The sequence below is a fragment of the Saimiri boliviensis genome, chromosome 20 (genome assembly GCF_048565385.1).
Source record: "Saimiri boliviensis isolate mSaiBol1 chromosome 20, mSaiBol1.pri, whole genome shotgun sequence".
NCBI lineage: Eukaryota > Metazoa > Chordata > Mammalia > Primates > Cebidae > Saimiri > Saimiri boliviensis.
The window spans coordinates 29,428,800-29,444,500 of NC_133468.1; positions in this window are offsets into that span (position 1 = coordinate 29,428,800).

Genomic DNA, 15,701 nt, shown 5'->3' on the forward strand with positions numbered 1-15,701 from the left:
GGCAAGAGGCCAATTATGAGGCAAGAGAGCCCTGACCAGGCATTGAATCTGCTGCTGGGGCCTTGACTTCCCAGTCTCTAGAACCATGAGAAATAAATTTCTATCACTTATAAATTACCCAATCTAGATATTTTGTTATAGCATCCCAAAGGAACTAAGACACTGCACAACAAATGATCACAAATTGATCAACTTCCAACAACACACACTTATTCTTTCACGATTTCCATGGGGCAAAGTCTAGGCACTGCTTGGCTGTGTCTTCTGCTCAGGTGTCTTGGAGCTGCAGTCAAGATGTTGGAGGGAGAGGCTGCATTCTCATCTGGAGGTGTGAGTGGGGAAGAATCTACTGTCAAGCTTGTCAACTTGGCAGAATTCATTTCCATCCAACTGATGATTGAAGGCACCCTGCTTCTTGCTGACTGCTAGCCTCCCTCAGGTCCTGGAGCCATCCACCATTTTCTGCCACATGGCCCTCTCCAGGGGCTGATCACAACATAGTTGCTTGCTTCTGCAAGGCCAGTGGGACAGAGAGGCTCTAGCCTCAGAAAGGGCCAAATCCCTCTTCCAGGGGCTTCTATTAATTAAACCAAGCTTACCAAACATATTCTCCCTTTTTTTCCCCACATGGTCTTGCTTTGTTGCCAGGCTGGAGTGCAGTGGCAGAATCTCAGCTCACTGCAACCTCTGCCTCCCAGGTTCAAGTGATTCCCCTGCCTCAGCCTCCCAAGTAGCTGGGATTACAGGCACCCACCACCATGCCTGGCTAATTTTTTGTATTTTAGTAGAGATAGGGTTTCATCATGTTGGGCCAGGCGGGTCTCAAACTCCTGACTTTGTGATCCACCCGCATTGGCCTCCCAAAGTGTTGGGATTATAGGCATGAGCCACCGCACCTGGTTGATATTCTCCCTTTTGATGAACTCCAAGGCAACTCATTTCAGTTAATTACATCTGCCAAACCCTTTTGCCTTTTCCATATTCTATTAGCTGGAAGGAAATCACAGTTCCATTCAAGGGTTGCACAGCACACAGAGAGGGTGGGAGCCAGCCTAGAGTCTGTCAGCCACATTGAAATGAGTGGGAGAAAGAGAGAATTTGATTTTGGTACTGAGAGGCAGCCAAAGATTAATATGCCTGCTAATCTCAAGGAAGTCAAATTAAGAAAAACATAAAGGAGCCTGGGCGTGATGGCTCACATCTGTAATCCCAACACTTTGGGAGGCCGAGGCGGCTATATCACCTGAGGTCAGGAGTTCGAGATCAGCCTGGCCAACAGGGTGAAACCCCTGTGTCTACTAAAAATACAAAAATTAGCCAGGCATGGTGGCACATGCCTGTAATCCAAGCTGCTCTGGAGGCTGAGGCAGGAGAATTGCTTGAACCCGGGAGGTGGAGGTTGCAGTGTGCCAAGATTGCTTGAACCTGGGAGGTGGAGGTTGCAGTGAACCAATACTGTTCCACTGCACTCTAGCCTGGGCAATAAGAGCAAAACTCCATCTCAAAAAAAAGAAAAAAAATTAGCCAGGCTTTGTGTTGTGTACCTATGGTCCCAGGTACTTGGGAGGCTGAGGTGGGAGGATCACTTAAGTCTGGGAAGTTGAAGCTGCAGTGAGATGTGTTCATGCCACTGCATTCCAGCTTGGGCAACAGAGCAAGACCCTGTCTCAAAAAAAAAAGCAAATATGGTTGGATATTGCTAATGTATGGGTATGTTACTTTTCATCTGCTTACAAAGTGATATTGTGTGCATGTCCATGTTGAAACAGGAAAACACAGGATACAAGGAACTAATAAAATGGTCCCAGAAAAAGTAGGAACGGTCAACATTGATGGTGACTTGAGAAAAGAAGGAGGAAAAGGGCCCCAGTAGTGCCCACCCCAGGGCTCATACACAAAGGTCAGGTGAAGAACATGCTGGTCTGTGTGTTCCAGACACCAGGTCACCCAGGTGTCCTGAAGAGAAGGCATGAGCAGGAAGAGTCAACCCTGAATCTCAAAGCAGTGGGATTTCTAGACAGCCTTGTAACTTTGTACACAATATGAACAAGACAGGCAGAAACTTCCCACAGTGCTAACAGATTTATAATGTTAACTGTTCATAATGGTAACACATCAAGTCACTATTTCCTAAGGACATGACTAGGTTAATCCATTCGCATAAAAACCCAAAGATAGGTTCTATAATATCAGCAAGAGGACTTAAAAACCCAGCACTTTGGGAGGCTAATGCAGGCAGATCACTTGAGCTCAGGAGTTTGAGACCAGCCTGGCCAACATGGTAAAACCCCATCTCTACAAAAAAAAAAAAAAAAAATTAGCTGGGCATGATGGTGTGTGCCTGTAATCCGAGCTACTTGGGAGGCTGAGATGGGAGGATTGCTTGAGCCCAGGAGTTCTAGGCTGCAGTAAGCTATGATGGTGCCACTGCACTCTAGCCTGGGCAACAGGGCAAGACTGTCTCAAAGGAAAAAAAAGACTTAAAAAGCATGTCATTCCAGGGTGAGTCATGAGGTTGCAAAATAATATAACCTCTGTGAAGGATATATGGGCTTTGGAGAGCATGTGGTTTATTGATGTAGCAAGTGAAATTTACTTAATAGTTTATAGTTGGATGCAGTGGCTCGCTCCTGTAATCCCAGCACTTTGGGAGGCCAAGATGGGAAGATCACGTGAGGCCAGGAGTTTGACAACACAGCGAGACCCCACATTATTTTTTAAAAATTAAGTTTACTGAATAATGAATTTACTTAATAATAAGCGAATCTAATTGGATGAGCAGTGGCCTAGTTTGAATTGCTTTGGTGTGGGTAACCCCCCATATAGGCACCAAGGAATGAGAGCTAAGCAAAGCCCTGGCACAGTTGGGGTTTAAGGAATATCTCACTTTATAGTGTTACTACTCAGCTATTTCCTTTTATATAATCCTTTACATAATTATATATTAGTTTATAGAAATAGGGCTTGTAAGCTTCCTTTATATAATCTTATATATATAATTATATAATAGTTGATAGTATGAGTGCCTAAAGAATATTTCCTTACATATATAACTATAATTATATTTTAGTTTATAATTGGAGGAATGCCTAGAGTGGACACAGTATAGAGCATGAATTAAGGAATAAGCAGCTTATAATTAGAAGAATGCCTAGAGCAAACACAGTACAGAGCATGGTTTAAGGGAAGACAGTTATACCAGGACAAAAATCCATGGCTCAAGTGGCAGCATTTAGTATCGTAAAGATACCCGCTGTATGGCAGGCTTGGGGTAAGAGCCACTCCTCTTAATAAAGGAGTTGTAGGACCTTGCTCCAGTTCTTGTAGAAGGCTGCCCTCAAAACGGCAATCCACCTTAGTGACTGTGAACTTTATCAGCTTTTGCTACTGTGCTGCTTAAAAAGTATCTTCCCATAGAACCCATGGGAAGCTGCCAGTAGGTAGCAGTAACCTTAACAGCTCTGTCACTGCTATGTGATTTAAGCATCCTCCAATAAATCTTCTTAGAAGTAGTTTCCCATAGATAAATGTATCGCACACTACACCCCCTTACTGCACCTGGCCCTTGCCTTCGTGGGAACCGGGCCCTTGCCTTCATGGGAACGGGCCCCTTGCTGCGCGCTGTCCGTCTCCTAGCCTAGGTGACATAGTGGGTGTGGACCCTATGTTTTATTGCTCACGACCCTATCACTATCCTTAAAGATGATTTCACTCACTGCCCTGCCCCCTAACCTATACACAATAAATACTCGCGCTTCTGGACATTCAGGGCTTCGCTGCCTTGCCAGCCAGCCTTGCCTGACTCCGCTTATAGGTGGTGTGGCCCCCTAAGCCCAGCTGCGTTTTCTTTGTACTTCTGTGTCCTGTCTCTTTATTTCTCAAATCCTGCGCCTCAGCACAGCATAAGGCTCACCCCACGACCCTGTGGGGCACTTAGCCTTACATCAAGCTCCCAACGTGCCCTACACTTTGGGAAGAACAAATCTAGATTTAACCCATCTTCTATAACCCAAAAGCCTTAGGTATTCTTTTTCTTTGGGGCCTGCAGCTGTGGAAAAATATCAAAATAAATACAGGTGTAACCCTAAAAAGCTTTTTTTTTTTTTTTTTTTTTTTTTTGAGAATGAGTTTCGCTCTCGTTGCCCAGGCTGGAGTGCAGTGGCACTGCCTCGGCTCACCGCAACCTCTGCCTCTTGGGTTCAAGTGATTCTTCTGCCTCAGCCTCCAAAGTAGCTGGGATTACAGTTATGTGCCACCACACCCAGCTAATTTTGTATTTTTAGTAGAGACAGGGTTTCTCTATGTTGGTCAGGCTGATCTCGAGCTCCTGACCTCAGGTGATCCACCCACCTCTGCCTCCCAAAGTGCTGGACTTACAGATATGTGCTACCACGCCCTGCCAGTATTTTTTCTTAAAGGAAATAAGACATCAGTTAAATCCATGATGTTAATATTCAGAGTAAGAAATTGGTGCCAGGTATGGTGGCTCATGCCTATAATCCCAGTGCTTTGGGAGGCCAAAGCAGGAGGATCTTTTGAGCCCAGCAGTTCCAGACCAGCCTGGGCAATGTAGTGAGACCCCATCTCTACAAAAAACTTATGATTAGCCAGATGTGGTGCATGGTTGTAGTCCCAGCTACTTGGGAGGGTGGAGGATTGCTTCAGCCTGGATGGTTGAGGCTGCAGTGAGCTGTGATTGTACCACTGCACTCCAGACTGCAGGACAAAGCAAGACCCTGTCTCAAAAAAAAGTTGCTGAGGAATACCTAGTGCTCAGAGGGAATAACTGCATAGCACAGATCAAGGCTTAGTGCTAAGCACTGCCTTATTTACTATTCACAAAAATTCTACCAAGCAGGTGCAATTATTACCCTATTTACAGATGAGAAAACTGAGTTATAGATGGGCTTCTAGTTAGTAGGTCAAGGAAATGGGGCATTTGAGCCCAGGCAGCCTGACCTGGAGCCTGTGTGCTTAGTTGGAAAGTTGTGTGAGAGTCCCTCCTTGGAGGAGGGGAACTCGTCTTAAAACAACATCAACACCAGTGAAATGTTCCTGTGAAGTGGTACTTAACCATGTGTTCCAAGTGAGTGATGCTGGAGTTCAGAGGAAGAAAGACAGACTGGCTTGTAGTGGCTCATGCCTGTAATCCCAGCACTTTGGGAGGCCGAGTCAGATGGATCACCTGAGGTCAGGAGTTCGAGACCAGCCTGGCCAACATCGCGAAACCCCATCCCTACTAAAAGTACAAAAATTAGCGAGGGGTGGTGGTGTGTGCCTATAATCCCAGTTACTCGGGAGGCTGAGGCAGGAGAATTGCTTGAATCTCGGAGGTTGAAGCAGAGGTTGCAGTGTGCCAAAACTACACCACTGCCCTCCAGCCTGGGTGACAGAGTGAGACTCTGTCTCTGTTTTGAGATGGAGTCTTGCTCTGCCACCCAGGCTGGAGTGCAATGACACAATCTCAGCTCACTGTAACCTCTGCTTCCCGGGTTTAAGCAGTTTTCCTGCCTCAGCCTCCCGAGTAGCTAGGATTATAGCTGGGATTACAGGTGTCTGCCACCATATCCAGCTAATTTTTGTATTTTATTTTTCTTTTTTAAAATTTTTGTATTTTTAGTAGAGACAGGATTTCGCCGTGTTGGCCAGGCTGGTCTTGAACTCCTGACCTCAGGTGATCCGCCCACCTCAGCCTCCCAAAGTGCTAGGATTACAGGCGTGAGCCACCGCACCTGGCCTGAGACTCTGTCTCAAAAAGAAAAAGACAAGACTGGCTCTTGTGGAAGATGCTTATTTCAGGGCACTTAGGGTCACTGGTTGCAGGGCAGGGTGGTCCTGAATGACACGCTGAAGGGCCAGGTTCTCACACTGTGGCTCTCACTGAAGGTTTTTAAGCAGGGAGAGTTGGCAGCTGGGCTGAGCACGGTTACTCAAGGAAAATTACTCTGATGGTGTGAGGGGTGTGCAGAGACAGGAAGCTTGCAGGTAACAGGGGACAGGACTAGTGGTCATGAGATGGATAAGAAGGTTGTGTAGGCTTTAAAAGCAAGACACAAGGCTGGGAGCAGTGGCTCACACCTGTAATCCTACCACTCTGGCAGGTGGAGGCAGGGGATCGCTTGAGCTCAGGGATTCGAGACCAGCCTGGGCAACACAGCAAGACTGTCTCTTAAAAAAGCAAGACACCTTTATTACACCTCAGTAAGGCTGTATACACACACACACACACACACACACACACACACACACACACACACACACACACGAGACAGACTATAAGTCATAGTTCCTTGAAACAGGAATACAGGAGAATTATGTTTCCATGGAAAAGGGTTTCTCTAAAACTAAAGCGGGGCCAGGCATGGTGGCTCACGCTTGTAATCCCAGCTCTTTGGGAGGCCAAGTCTTGACCTCATGGCCTCAAGTGATCCTACCACCTCAGCCTCCTGAGTAATTGGGACTACAGGCGCACGCCACCACACCTGGTTAGTTTTTATATTTTTAGCAGTCATGGGGTTTCACCATGTTGGCTGGGCTGGTCTTGAACTCTTGACCTCACATGATCCACCCACCTTGGCCTCCCAAAGTGCCAGGGTTACAGACATGATCCACCATACCTGACCCCTTTGTCTAATGCTATGTTGCAAATGCAAAAAGGAATTATCCCAGGAAAGTAAGGAAAATGGTCCACTAAAATGAATGAATGAATGGAATGATGATTTTTTTTTTAATTTTATTTTTTGTAGAGATGGGGTCTCAAATTCCTGGGCCCAAGCCATCCTCCTGCCTCAACCACCCAAAGTGCTGAGACTACAGGCATGAGCCCTCACACCCAGTCTGAGCGGGGCTTTCTAGAGGGCTTGGTTCGTGGAACTGAAGAACTGCCTACTTACAGATCAGGCTATCTGCTCCCCTCAACTGACCCTAAGGACACTTTCTAGGGCCTCGGAAAAGGCTGACACTGGGCTGCTGGCCTGGGCATTGCCTTGTCGCATTTTGCGTTCATGTGGCCAGTTGTCCATCGCCATTTCTCCTAGGTCAGGGATTTTCTCAAGGATTCCCTTGGCATTGGTATTCCTCCAGCTTCTCCCCAAACTGTCCCAGCTCTGAGGGGTGCCACCCAGCTGTGGGCACCATGAGTCTCTGGCTAGTGGCCAGACTCCAGGCTTAGAACTTGAGAATCTTGGCGGTGGGGCAGGATTGTGAGGCTGCATTCTGTCCCTAGGGAGGCCTGGCTCTGCTCAGTTCCTCCAGCCTCCCAATGACCCCAATGACTCCTTCCCCATGGCCGTCTGCCTGGTCCCTCCTTCATGTCAGTCACTGCCCCACCGGTGACTGCTTGGCTTCTGCTGGAGTTTAAGGGGGCTTTTCCTGGCCCTGTACTCAGGTACCCCACACTGCTCCTGGGTAACCCTGAGGCCAGTCATGGCCTCCACAGTGCAAGCTGAAGGTAGGAGCCCCCAGAACAGACCAGGGAGGCAGCAGAGGGTTGGCTGGGCCAGAGAGAGGATGGGGGGACCTGATGGGGAGGAGGAAGGATGGGGGAGAGGTGAGGGGACCCTCCTGCCACAGTGGCAGTGGGAGACCTTGGGGGCTCCTTCCCTCTGTCCCTTCACCATGGCAGCCCCTCTTCTTTGGAGGACCCCTATGACTGCTGTCCCCCAAGCCCACTTGTTCTGCAAAGCCAAGACTCCATGAACAGCATCTCCAAGCCTCAGTGTCTCCTCCACTCTGTGGCTTGAAGCAGAACCAAGTTCTGGGCACTGCTGGCAAAGTAAGATGACAGAGAGACCCAGATCGTTGTAGGCCCTGAGCGCATCCCCTAAACATCACCATGTGGGAGTGGGTCCCGAAAGCTGCGCCCTTACTGAAGGAAGTGACCTCTCCATCTCAACTTGGGAGTGGTCATTTTTCTGCTTCATTCCAACCAAAGATGATGCCTGCTGGGTGTCACCAAGCACAGAGCTCTGGTGACTGGGGACAAGTTTGCCTCAAGTTCCACTTCATTTCTCTCTACCATCATAAATTATTTCAATTTAAAAATACAATTTCTATATATTTAGAGGGTACAAGTACAGATTTCTTTTTTTCTTTTTATTTTGTTTTTGAGACAGAGTCTCACTCTGTTGCCCAAGGCTGGAGTGCAGATAGGGTCTCGCTATGTTGCCCAGGCTGATCTCGAACTGCTGGGCTCAAGCAATCCTTCCACCTCAGCCTCCCAAAGTGCTGGGATCACAGATGTGAGCCACTGTGCCTGGCTGCTCTTGATCCTGATCATGGTTTTGCTGTAAAAAGAAAATAAATATAGAAATAGTTCCTAAAGGGTATAAAAGAAAAAACAAAATAAATGAAATAAATATATAAAATGAGGAATGGCCTTATGTAATGATCCAGACATATTTCTAGCCTGAAGAGGGGATGCCCTGTATGGTCTATGAACCAGAGCTTGAGTCTGGAGGTGGAAGGACCTAGGTTTGAATCCCTGCTTAGCAGCCAAATTATAATGGCCACATGACCTTGAGTTTAATTAAACATTTATTCAGCTCTTACTTTGTTTGAGGCATACACTGTCCTGGCCCACACAGGGAATCAGCTCAATGGACAGATAGGCTCTTTCCTCATCTGTAAATTGGAGATGATAATATCTGTGCATCATGGCTCTATGGTTAATTGTGATGATAGAATATGGAAGTATGAATCACAGCACAGGACTCAACACAAAAGAGGAGAGTGGTACATGCTGCTGCTTTCTCCCCTGAAGTTCCTGAATTTCCATTTATTTATTTAGAAACAGGGTCTTGCTCTGTGGCCCAGGCTGAAGTACACTGGTATGATCATAGCTCACTGCAGCCTCCACCTCCTGGGCTCAGGTGATCCTCTCGCCTCAGCCTCCTGAGTAGCTGGGACTACAGGTACATGCCACCATGCCTGGCTTAAGTTTTTATCTTTGAGACAGAGTCTTGCTATGTCACCCAGGCTGGAGGGCAGTGGTGTGATATTGGCTGACTACAACCTCTGCCCCCTGGGTTCATGTAGTTCTCCTGTTTGAGTCTCCCAATTAACTAGGATTAGAGGTGTCCACCACCATGCCTGGCTAATTTTTGTATTTTAGTGGAGATGGGGTTTCATCATGTTGGCCAGGCTGGTCTGGAATTCCAACCTGCTTCGGCTTCCCAAGGTGCATTACAGGCGTGAGCCACCATACCCAGCCTGGTTTTTATTTTTTGTAGAGATCTTGTTGCCCAGGCTGGTCTTGAATTCCTGGGCACAAGTGTTTCTCCCTTTTTGGCCTCCCAAAGTGCTGGGATTACAGGCATGAGCCACTGTACCTGGCCTTGAAGTTCCATTTACAAGTGAGGATTCTGTCATTCTGGAAGGTGAGGAAATAAAAATGCCCCCAAAGAATGGACATGATTATAATTCTGAAAGGATGCTTGAGGTCTCTGGTGCCCATCCCACAGGGAGGACATAGAACAGTCTGGATAAGAACCACTTGTTATCTCAATCACAACTCACTGTCCTCCACATCCAAATTTGGCCGAAGTTTTCTTGGATTCCCCCCCACCCCGCCGCGCCACTATTGGAGACAGGTGCTCTGTGCTGCAAAGAAAACAAAATCAGCACAGACAAAGGACCTCTCATCAGGCAACTTTGCTTTCTGCTCGCCCCAAGAAATGCTCGCACTGAGCATCTGTTTCCAACAGCCACCAATAAAGAAGTCTTGGAAAAGCACCCTGTTCTGTTGCTCTGAATATAGCAGAGATAAAAGGTGTCCACTGAATTCTGTGTATGTTGCCGGAAATGTGTTGACATCTGCATTTTAGTCTGGAGGTATCAGTGCATCTGTAAATCCTGCAACTGCTTCTCAGGATTTTGAGTACAGCAGCTTGGAAACTTACTTAGCCAGAAACTTGCTATTCCGAATTTGCACTTTCATTAATTTTTTTTGAGACAGAGTCCAGCTCTGTAGCCCAGGCTGGAGTGCAGTGGCACCATTTCTGCTCACTGCAATCTCTGTCTCCTGGAATCAAGCCATTCTCCTGCCTCCGTCTCCTGAGTAGCTGGGATTACAGGTGCCTGCCACCATTCCCAGCTAATTTTTGTATTTTTAGCAGAGATGAGGTTTTACCAGGTTGGCCAGGCTGGTCTCGAACTCCTGACCTTAAGTCATCCACCCACTTTGGCTTCCCAAAGTGTTGGGATTACAGGCGTGAGACACTGCACCTGTCTGCTTTTGTTATTTATTTATTTATTTATTTATTCATTCATTCATTCATTCATTTTTTTTGTAGAGGTAGAGTCTCACTATGTTGCTCAGGCTGGTCTTGAACTCCTGGCCTCAAGCAGTCTTCCTACTTTGGCCTGCCAGAGTATCAGGATTACAGTTATGAGCCACCATATCTGGCCCAGAATTTGTTCTTTGTTCTTGCAGCAAGAGCTTGAAAATGTGGATTATAGCCAGGTGTGATAGCTCATGCCTGTAATCCCAGCACTTTGGGAAGCTGAGGCAGGTGGATCATCTGAGGTCAGGAGTTCAAGACCAGCCGACCAACATAGAAAAACCCCGTCTCTACTAAAAATAGAAAATTAGCTAGGCGTGGTGGCACATGCCTGTAATCCCAGCTACTTGGAGGGTCTGAGGCAGGAGAATCGCTTGAACCCGGGAGGTGGAGGTTGTGCCATTGACTCCAGCCTGGGCAACAAGAGTGAAACTTTGTCTCAAAACAAAACGAAAAGGTGGATTACAAAGGAATGCTTTCTGTGTTTCATTGTGTGAGTTAAATTTGTTCTACCAGGCAGATTTATGTAGTGAAGACCACCCCATTAGAGAATGAAGAATGTAATATATATTTAAAAATGTGTAAATATATACATAGAGGAAATATATATGTGTATATGTACGTATATACACACACAACCTGTGATATAATTTGTCATGCCACTCAGCAAGATAAATTTTTATCTGTGTCATGTAGAAACTTACATGCTTAAGTTACAAAATATTTCAAAATATTTGCCTAGTATTGTAAGGCTTGCCACAGGCTAACCATAAAACTTGGGACTTGAAGTGTTTATCTAAGGTAAACATTTAGCAAATATTCAGCAAATATTTGGCAAGGGCCTTTCCTGAGCCAGGCCCTTGTAATTGGCCACAGCCTTGGATTTTGAAATTGTATTTGCTTTCCCCTTTTTTTCCCTTTTTGGTCCCAATCCCAATCATGTGAGATACTTGCTGCTTCTGTGTGCCCAGAAGCTCACGTGGTGGGTTATCAGCATTTCTCAAGAGCATTCAAGAAAGGGCATGATCCTGGTTTTGGTTTCCTCTAGTACACTGGAGGAAAGTCTGTGTTGACTGTCAAGGATTCGGGAAAAAGACATCTCTATCGTCCCCCAGGCAGGAGCCAGCCCCTCCACTGTCCAGCCAGGTCTTCTTGCTGAGTGTCCCCAGTGAAAACATTCACACAGAGCAATAAAAATCACCTTTATTCATTTATATGGGAATGGCAGCACTAAAAAATATTTTTTGAATGTCTGCATGAGGCTGGGTGCGGCGAGTCACACCTGTAATCCCAGCACTTTGGGAAGGCTGATGTGAGCGGATCACCTGAGATCAGGAGATCAAGACCAGCCTGGCCAACATGGTGAAACCCCATCTCTACTAAAAATATAAAACTTAGCTGGGCGTGGTGGTGCATGCCTGTGATCCCAGCTGCTGGGGAGGCTAAAGCAGCAGGAGAATCACTTGAAGCCGGAGGTGGAGACTGCAGTGGGCCAGTATCACGCTACTGCATTCCAGCCTGGGTGACAGAGTGAGACTCTCTCTCAAAAAAATAAAAATAAAAATAAATGTCTGCTAGGCCGGGTGCGGTGGCTCACGCCTGTAATCCAAGCACTTTGGAGGCCAAGGCGGGCGGATCACCTGAGGTCGGGAGTTCAAGACCAGTTTGACCAACATGGTGAAACCCCGTCTTTTTTTTTTTTTTTTTTTTTTTTTATAAAAAGAGAAATGTCTGCATGATACAAAGGTGGATAAAAAGCTGAGCCGAATGTGGTGGCTCACTCCTGTAATCCCAGCACTTTGGAAGGCCGAGGTGGGAGGATCACTTGAGGTTAGGAATTCAAGACCAACCTGGGCAACAGAGGGAGACCGCATCTCAAAAAAATAAAAAAAAAAGAGGTTTGGTGGTGGCACCTGTAGTCCCAGCTGCTCAAGGAGGCTGAGGTGGGAGTATTGCTTGAGCCTGGGAGGTTGAGGTTGCAGTGAGCTATGACCGCACCACTGCATTCCAGCTGGGCAAACAGAGCAAGATCGTCTCTAAAGAAACAGGAAAGAAAACCAAAAGCGGATACAGAGCAGATTTTCGGCGATCTGAAATGTATGTGTATTTATGTATTCCAAGTCTTTGATAGGAATGTATTTCTGTTAAAACCAGCAAGAGGTGGTATGCTTTTCTTATGTACTTGGCATGGAGGCATTGTGGGGTGATCCTAGGATTAAGTGTGGTACATCTGGTGTTTGAAGATCCACCTCTACTGGTTGGGAGAACTTGGAAACATATGGAAGCTCTCTGTGCCTCAGTTTCCTTTTTTTTTTTTTATTTTTGAGACAGGGTCTCACTCTGTTTGCCCAGGCTGGAGTGTAATGGCACGATCTCGTTTCACTGCAAACTGCACCTCCTGGGTTCAAGCGATTCTCATGCTTCAGCCTCCCAAGTAGCTGGGAATATAGGTGTGCGCCATCACTTTGTAATTTTAGTAGAGATGGGGTTTCACCATGTTGCCCAGGCTGGTCTCAAACTCCTGACCTCAAGCAATCCACCCGCCTTGGCCTCCAAAAGTGCTGGGATTATAGGCATGAACCACCATGACTGGCCCATTTTTTCTTTAAAGTCAGGGTCTTGCTGTGCCACCCAGGCTGAGGTGCAGTGGCATGATCTCGGTTCACTGCAGCTTCTGCCTCCCAGGTTCAAGTGATTCTCGTGCCTCAGCCTCCTCGGTAGCTGGGATTACAGGCAATGAGCCACCACACCCAGCTTTTTGTATTTTTCGTAGAGACAGGGTTTCCTCATGTTGGCCAGGCTGGTCTTGAACTCCTGGCCTCAAGTGATCTCCCAAAGTGCTGGGATTACAGGTGTGAGCCACCTCACCCAGCTCTCAGTTTCCTCATCAAGCACCTGGGGGATTGGGAATGCCACTTTCATGGAATGAGGATGAGCAGAGGTGCCAGGCATGTAAAGAGCTGTGCACAGAGCCTTTCACATCCGAGTTCGTCAGTACATAGCAGACAAGACGATAACTGGCCTCACTTTATTTTATTTTGTCGGCAGTGGTGCGATCATGACTCACTGCAGCCTCAAACTCCTGGGCTCAAGCGATCCTCCCGCTTCATCCTCTTGGGTAGCTTAGACTACAGGCACACGCCACCACATCCACCTAATTTTTAAATTATCTGTAGAGATGGTGGTCTCGCTATGATGCTTAGGCTGGTCTCAAACTCCTGTCCTCAGGCGACCCTCCCAACTTGGCCTCCAAAAGTGCTGGGATGACAGGTGTGAGCTACTGTGCCCCTCCCTAAAGACACTGTTTTTTGTCTTCTTTCCAATAGTCTATTTTCACAAAGACGCTTTTCTAATACTAAAATCTGATGCTCACACTCCCCTGTTCAAACTCTTAAGTAGTTCACCAGTAAGCTCTTAGAGGATGCTATGCCAACTCCAATGCCTGGCACTGCCTTCCCTAGCCAGCCCCACCTCTGCCTTCTAGAGACTCTCCAGGACTCCGGCCACACCAAATGACAAGCCCTGGCATATAATGGGTCGCTGTGTATTCTTTGGGATTGCAGTTCACCCTGCCTGGAATGCTCTGCCCCTGGTCCCTGGGGCTGACTCTCCACTGGCCTTCCAAGCCAGGCTGTGGTCCTGGTACTCTTCAGGCACCCAGCCTCATCACCACCCTGTGTGTGGCACCTCTAACCCTCTCACCATACAAAGCTCTCTCCACCACAGTTACTGTCTAGCTCCCTCTACCGCAGTTACTCTCTGGCCCCCTATCTGACTGCTACTTGTGTCCCGGTCATCCTCTTTGTGCCCCCAGGGCTTGCACACAGAGCCTGGAACAGTAGTTCCATCTTCCTGCATGCTGCACGTTTGAAGGGGCAGGAACTGCATTATGTCTGAGAGCAGCACTTGTCAAAGCCATGTCGGGAAATCCCAAAGCCACACCCCAGAGTTCACAAACTTGGAGTTCCAAACCCAGAGGCATTGCTAGGGCAAAAACAACTATTAGAAGAGAAGGGAACCAGCAGCTGGGGATTTTGTAGGGTTTAACAGGAAATGCAGGCAAGCGGTGAAGGGACAATTAGCCATGAAATTGAAGGGAAATGTGCCAGCTTTTGTTGATGTGATAGGAAAGGAGATCACTGGGCCTGCAGCTGCTACTCTTTAGCAGTTTGCAAGGCTGGGAGGAGAATGCAGGTGGCTCCAGTTGACCAGGGGTCAGGAGGGTTGACCTGAGCCACCTCTCTTCATGGTTGATGAGGCATGAGGTTGCACCCCAGTATTCCCTGGGCAGGGGCTGTCACCTTATGGTGCCTGGACAGCTGCCCCCAGGAGCAATGGCCTCCTCACTGCCTACCAGGACCTCTACTGGCTCCAAAGCCCTTGGCCACTCCTGGTCAGTCTCCACTCTTTTTTTTTTTTTGAGATGGAGTCTCATTCTGTTGCCCAGGTTGGAGTGCAGTAGCACGATCTCAGCTCACTGCAACCTCTGCCTCCTGGGTTCGAGTGATTCTCCTGCCTCAGCCTCCAGAGTAGCTGGGATTACAGGCACCCACCCACCTTGCCTGGCTAATTTTTATATTTTTAGTAGAGATGGGATTTCTCCATGTTGGCCAGGCTGTCTTGAACTCCTGACATCAGGTGATCCGCCTGCCTCAGCCTCCCAAAGTGCTAGGATTACAGATGTGACCCACCGTGCCTGGCCTAATTTTTGTATTTTTAGTAGAGACAGGGTTTCACCATGTTGTCCAGGCTGGTCTCAAACTCCTGACCTCAAGTGGTCCATGCACCTCAGCCTCCTAAAGTGCTGGGATTACAGGTGTGAGCCACAGCACCGGGCCTAGTCTGCAATCTTAATCTGGCTGTCCGTTAGTGCCAGAGGCCACCGTCAGTCCTCTGATGTACCTGGACCACCCCTCAGTTCCTCTTTCGAGGATTGTAGGGATGATGACTAGCACAGCAGGTACAAGAGCGATGGGAATGGGCTTTGAAGAGCTGGACTCTTGTGATAAAGAAATATTATGATCAGGTGGGTATGATGGCTCAGGCTATGAGACCAGCCTGGGAAACAGCAACACCCTATTCTACAAAGAAAAAATAAGAAAATTAGCCGGGCGCTGTGGTGTGTACCTGTAGTCCCAGCTACTCAGGAGGCTGAGGTAGGAGGACCTCTTGAGCCCAGGAGGTTGAGGCTGCAGTGAGCAGCACTGCATCACTGCACTCCAGCCTGGGCAACAGAGTGAGACTGTTTCCAAAATATATATATACACACATATATATATGTACATATATATATAATGACCCCTTATTAAATCGATCCCTTATTAAATTTAATGATCCCTTATTTAAAAAAAATGAGGCCGGGTGCAGTGGCTCACACCTGTAATCCCAGCACTTCGGGAAGCTGAGGCAAAAGGATTGCTT